This window comes from Octodon degus, unplaced genomic scaffold, assembly GCF_000260255.1.
Source record: "Octodon degus isolate 3935 unplaced genomic scaffold, OctDeg1.0 scaffold00161, whole genome shotgun sequence".
In the NCBI taxonomy this organism is placed as follows: domain Eukaryota; kingdom Metazoa; phylum Chordata; class Mammalia; order Rodentia; family Octodontidae; genus Octodon; species Octodon degus.
Window position 1 is genome coordinate 5,011,882 of NW_004524737.1, and position 6,466 is coordinate 5,018,347.

The 6,466-nt window shown below is 37.5% G+C and overlaps 1 pseudogene across 1 annotated transcript in view; it reads left to right on the forward strand.

Moving 5' to 3' along the window:
- LOC101592244 overlaps positions 1 to 5,697 on the forward strand; it is a 33,636-nt pseudogene extending 27,939 nt beyond the window's left edge. The window contains exon 2 of the transcript XR_001117319.2: positions 3,934 to 5,697. The product of XR_001117319.2 is annotated as a signal recognition particle receptor subunit beta pseudogene (transcript). The remainder of the gene's footprint in view (positions 1 to 3,933) is intronic.
- The last annotated feature ends 769 nt before the right edge of the window (positions 5,698 to 6,466 follow it).

Below are 6,466 nucleotides of genomic sequence, written 5' to 3' on the forward strand. Positions count from 1 at the left end.
ATTAGCTCATGTATATTGTCCTGTTACTTCTCTCAAGCAAAGGATATTTTTAGTTCTCCATGTTGATGCTTGTAACTATGCCGCACTCACATCTGCTCCTTTGGCTGTCTGTCATTCTTTAAACTTATCACAAAGTGTTCATCAAAACTTGGATGGGCAATTAGATTATTCCAGGATTTATGTTGTGAAAACTGCAATGAATATATTAGAATCTATTGCCAGATACATTTATACTAGAGTTCAGTTAAGATATGAATATGTTTCATCAAATCTAGGACAAACACTATCAATAATAAGATATAGACTGTTAGTTTTCAGAAATAAGAAAGCTTTCTAATTTAATTATATCAAAATGTTTTCTTATTGATTACAAGATTGTTCTTCAGTTTCAGAAATATAAATCAGTGAAAATCTATGATTTAGAATTTTCCACATAGAATGTCTCAGAATAGGATTAATGGACTAAAAATAATATACATCTTCGACTATACAAGGACTCATTACAATTCCAAATTAATGAGAAATTAAATTCCAGTGTGTTTCAGAGATGTGGTTCAAACTCATGCACTCACTCACAGAGTATTAAGGTTTTGTTACCTTCAAATTTTCCCTCTTTCACTTTGTTAGTATGGACTCCCTCTGGTGACTGAGCAACAATGCATTTCAGGGCTTATACTTTGACAATGTCTAAATGCTTTGTTAGGAAGCACCTACTCTATTGTATTGCTCTGAACAGGTCAGGCATCAAACTTTGCTGGTCTCAAAAAACTTCTCCACTGAGCTGGATGGTATGTATATATTTACCATGTGTCATTCCCAATAGATTGCAGCTTAAATTTGTTCCATTGCCATTTTGAATGAATAGAATTTGGGAAAAGTATCTATCCTAAATTTTAAGAGATTCTTCCCAAGTTATGGCAAAGATAATGATAACAGCCTAATTTTTCTTCTTAGCTTTTGACTCCAGACCTTGCTTATATTGTATTTTTTTTCCATTTTACCTCCTGTAGATGAAGATGCTTTATACCCTTTATACTCAGCTGTTACAGGTATGTGCAAACATGTAACTATGCAAATTACTGCTAAAGGAAACAACAGCTAGTGCTATGTTAACAGAAAGGAAATTTTACTTTCACCATGCAATAATAAATTTTGCCTGTTTATTATGCCTCAAAAGTGGAGCATTCCTAGCACTCTCTTAGTTTTAACCTGAGTGAGTTTCTCTCAGATAATTTTGACAACTCCAAACCAGAGAAAAATACTTATCATTCTCATGGGATTCTTGTAAGTCCCTAGAAAGATATTGAGTTCATATGTTTGTGTAAAATCTAATACCATGTGAACCTCTATTTGTTTAAAATGTTGTCTTTTTCTTTCAATTCCAAATCACACTTCTACATTGCTAGGTTCAATGTGCTTATAGGCATTTTTCAGAAACCACCTAAGAGGAGACAAAAGTTAAATATAGATAATGAAGAAGATGACATAAGATGAAAAATAGGTCATGACACAGAAACATCAAGGGCACATAGATAAGTGAGTAATAAGAATTTAAATGTCCACTACATAAGTAAAGGTGAAATGCTAGGGAATCTTAGAGCCCATAGATAAAAGAAATATGATAGAAGTTATACCAAACCTAAATATCAAACCTAAAATATTTTATGACATTACTGATAATGACCTACTAGTCCTAGAGAAACTTTTCAGAATCATCAAATAAAAAACAAATGTGAACAATGATATAAGAAAGACTAAAATTCCTTTCTTGTTCTCTGTAGAAAAGTATCACATGAACAGTCATCCGAAGAACTGGTCCATAGGTTAAAAACTAAAGAATTACGAAGAATTAATCACCAAGTTTATTCACATAAATAGTATCTTATAAATTTTATAATTTTAGTTCATGTTAGCATTTTAAAATGTGTAATTTGTTGTGACTTTTCTTCCTTCAAGTTAACATTTCTTAGTGTAATAATTTTGTGCTCTTTTCATAATTAGTACTTTTGCATTCAGTAACGTTATCATCTTTATGTCCTCCATACTGGAAGAAATCCTTTGGTTCCTAATATGCATTTTTCCTATATTCCCAGTACTTTCAATACATTTTCCATACGTGCCATTGTGCAACACTGTCAAATCCAATGCTCTCCAACTACCTGTTAGATGTGAAACATTAACATTCAGGAAATATTTTTGGAATAAATGTATTAATCAGTTAATTAAGCTAAAAGTTATTTTCCAAGTGTTGATCTTTCCCCCATTTGATTGGTGGCCTGGTAAGAGATTTTGCACCTTGCACAGAGCCAGAGTTTAATACATGTCTGCTGTATTATTAAGTCAATCAGTGGATTAATAAACACAAAGGTCATGAAATTATTCGTTTCCTGGTTGCTTTAATTGTGAGTTTTCCTCCTAATATTTGAACTTTTCCATTTAAAATATTTACAGTATTTCCATTGTTAGTTTTATTCAGTATAACAAAAATCTTATGTAACTAAATAATTTGTTCTTGATCAATCTACAGCTAAAATCCCAAGGAAAAGAGTGAAGAGACAATTTAACATGATACCAGATTTCTTTTGCTATTTTCTTATTGTAGAAAGTGAGTATATTGATATAGTCTTCCCTTTTCTTAGTGACAGTTTCCTTCACATACAAGAAATAAAAACTGTGCTAGACTTGAACGGCAGCGACCTTCCTCGCTAAAAAGAGAAAAAAAAATCAGCTTGATCTTATTGTGCAGATTGTCTCGAGGAACAAGACCGTCTTCTAAGGGACAGCAAAGCATGAGTTGCAGGTTTCTGGTGCAGAGAGGTGCTGATAGAAGTGGGTGGATGTAACAGCTATGTATGTTGAAAGACACGGTGAAAAGAAATTGAATTCTGTTTTTAGAAAATTTCCTTTCTCAGAGAGGTTTTTCTTTCAAAAATCACTAATAGGCACAGCATGGTGCCTAAAGTCAAAAGAAGGAAAAGAATAGTAGTAAAAATAAAAATGAGAAACTTTATCCTCAGGTCTACTTCTGGGTGGATTTGCTCTTCCAAAATCATTTTGCAGAGTTAAATCAAGAGGTATGGCCAATGAATTAATTACTTTCACTAGAAGAACTGATTTTATATTTTAGGTGCCCTCACATTGATTAAACCCAGGCATGCATGCCATTTATAATAAAAGATGTTCAGGGCCGGGGAGATGGCTCAGTGGAATAAGCGCTTCCTTGGCAAGTGCAAGGGCCTGAGTTCAATACCTGTTTCTGCCAAAAATAAATAAATAAATGAATAAATAAAAATTAAAAAAATAAAAGATGTTCAATTATTTATATTTGTGGTCCTGAAAAAAAAAATGGCTTTAAAGGTTTCATTTTGGTTAATTAAGTCTCCCAACATTAGAAACATACAACCTGAACACATTACAGAACCAAATTAATTGATATTAGTGGAAAGAGTAATGTGCTGAGAATCAAGGAGAGAACTTGGAATAAAAATTCCAACTTTGCAGAATAGATAAATCACCGCAGATTCTGCGAACAGCACTCAGCCCATGTTGCCCTGGGCACGTGTGCTCCAGCACCTCCCGTGAGTCCTTTTCAATCCTTCCCTCTGCCTTGGTACTTACACCTCCTTCTTGTACACAAGTTTCCTCCTCCTTCAAGAAACTCCAAAGCATTTTCAAACAGTCTAAGCCATCTATGCTATTTTTATGGGAAAAAAATATGACTTTACAGGAAGTTGAGTATTTCATTCTTCAAAAGTACTTGTAATATTAGTCAAGTGGCAGCTTATTTTATATGCAGATGTGGAATTAAGAACAGTTATGATTATTATCGTTCAGTCAGTTTATAAGAGGAAAGTCTTCTTATCTGAAGTTTCACATCTTTGATGATGTATGTGAAGATGGGCTAATTAATCTGCATTGATACATAAACATTAGTTATTGTTACTGCCAACCCATTTAATTATAAAAACAAGCAGGTGGACTCCCGGCGAGTAGGGGATGGCGGCGGGGCAGGCGGCACCTTCCAGCCCTACCTGGACTCTTTGAGACAAGAGCTACAGCAGAGTGACCCGACGCTGTTGTCAGTAGCACTGGCGGTCGCCGCGGTGCTGCTGACGCTGGTGGTATGGAAATTCATCTGGAGCCGAAAAAGCAGTCAAAGAACAGTTCTTCTTGTGGGTCTTTGTGACTCCGGGAAAACACTGCTGTTTGTCAGGCTGTTAACGGGCCATTACAGAGACACGCAGACTTCTATTACTGACAGCTCTGCAGTGTACAGAGTCAACAATAACAGGGGTAATAGTTTGACCTTGATTGACCTGCCTGGGCATGAAAGCTTGAGGCTTCAGTTCCTAGAGCGGTTTAAGTCTTCGGCAAGAGCTTTTGTGTTTGTTGTGGACAGTGCATCATTCCAGCGAGAGGTGAAAGACGTGGCCGAGTTTCTGTATCAAGTCCTCCTAGACAGTATGGGTCTGAAGAACACACCATCATTCTTAATAGCCTGCAACAAGCAAGATATCACAATGGCAAAATCAGCAAAGTTAATTCAGCAGCAACTTGAGAAAGAACTCAACACCTTACGAGTTACCCGCTCTGCTGCGCCCAGCACACTGGACAGTTCCAGCACTGTCCCTGCTCATCTAGGAAAGAAAGGCAAAGAGTTTGAATTCTCACAGCTGCCCTTCAAAGTGGAGTTCCTCGAGTGCAGTGCCAAGGGTGGGAGAGGGGATGGAGGTTCTGCCAACGTCCAGGACCTGGAGAAATGGCTGGCTAAAATTGCCTGAGGGGCAGGTCCCGAGCACAGGCCGTAGCTGCGCGTGACTGGCAGTACTGGAAAATGTGTGGTAGTCTGGAGTTGATAAAGGCTACAAAATTTAGTTAGGAATGTTCCCTTGTTCTAGAAACAAATGACTGTTCATACCGGCTTGGCAGTTTTAAGTTCTTTTCTGTCATTGTTTGCTTTTAAACATTCATTTTGATGTCACTCTCGGATTGTGTCCTTTAGCCTGTGCTTGATTTAAGGTCAAGGTCTTTGTGACATAACAAGCAGACTCCACACAGAGGATACTGTTGAGACATGTGTTTATCATCTAAAAAGTTTTCTTATCCTTGGCTTTGTGCTTTGGTCTCTTTGCTGAAAATAAACCATCTGTTTATGAAGGTAGTTGATCTCCAGTTACCCCTTCCATTCCGGGGCAATATATGGTCTAATAAGTGAATTCTTAGGTTTATAGATAATTTTCCCAATTGTGAAAACCAGTATAAAAGAACATGGCGGAGTTGGCAGGGGTTGTTGATCAGCTCACTGTCTTGTCCGTGCTGCAGCCTCAGCAGCATGTCTAAAGGCTGGATAGGAGCCCTTGGTGGTGTGGGATTCCTGGCTGATAGGAACATACATACTAAATCCCCACGACTCGTGGCTGGTGGTTCGCTGCGGGGTGTGGGAGTGCTGAACATGCCTTGGCATCTGTGGATGGCCTAGGGCTTGTGGCATTCCATTTGCTGCCCAGTCAGCTTATTTTGTACCCTGAACTAGAGTGCTGTGGAACAAAAAATGTAAAAAGGGTTTTTGTAGATTCTGGGGTTCTGTATTCATGCTTTTGAAAAAGTGATGTTCTCTCTTAAATATTTGGCTTTTTTATTGCCTTTGTAAGTGGTTAATACTGTGCTTGATAAATAAAAAAGGCTTTTGGTTTTTGAGACAGGAAAAAAAAAAAACAAGCAATAGTGGAAGCCATTATGATTATTGTCATTACACTCATAAAATATAACCAGCTCACTTTTACATTAAGATAGTAGAACTAGAATCAAAATTCTTTTTTTTCCTGACAGTTCTGTAGTTAAAATATCAGTCGGCAAAAGTTCTAAAAAGGAGACATTTTTCTACGATAATCACTATGGAAAAACATCACAGGGCTAGAACAGCAATTCTTCCTTCTTGATGGTGGGGAGTTAGATACTTGTGATCATGAAAAACCTTTGTACTTGCTCCCTGGGGTGTCCTTGTGACATACTTTTCATTGCTACTACAAGGTTCCTTTTCTTGACAGAAAGCATTTCCCCGCAACCTGTTCCATGGGTTAGAGGAAAAAGCTCCACAGTTAGTTCAAATTACCAGGGTAGTTTCAAAACAGTTGGGTGTGTCTTCTATTTTTACAACCATTTATTTTAACAATATGGAGCCTATCCTTACTTATGGGCTTTTATCAAAGCCTCAGTGGAATCACCAGCCAAGTCCACCATCCCAGTAGAGGTTCACAGACAACGCCATTTTCAGTACATTGAGGTGCGGAGAAGTTCCCTGCACTCCAGCGAATGCTGTGCCTTTCTCCTCCTCCTTATTCCATGCTCAGGTCTCTCTGCAGGGCGGCCTACAATGGAGCAAAATTTGGAGGAAGAGTGGTATGTCAGTGACTACTAAGATCTCCAAAGAGATTTTGTTTGGGGAAAAGTACAAGTTGTGCGATAC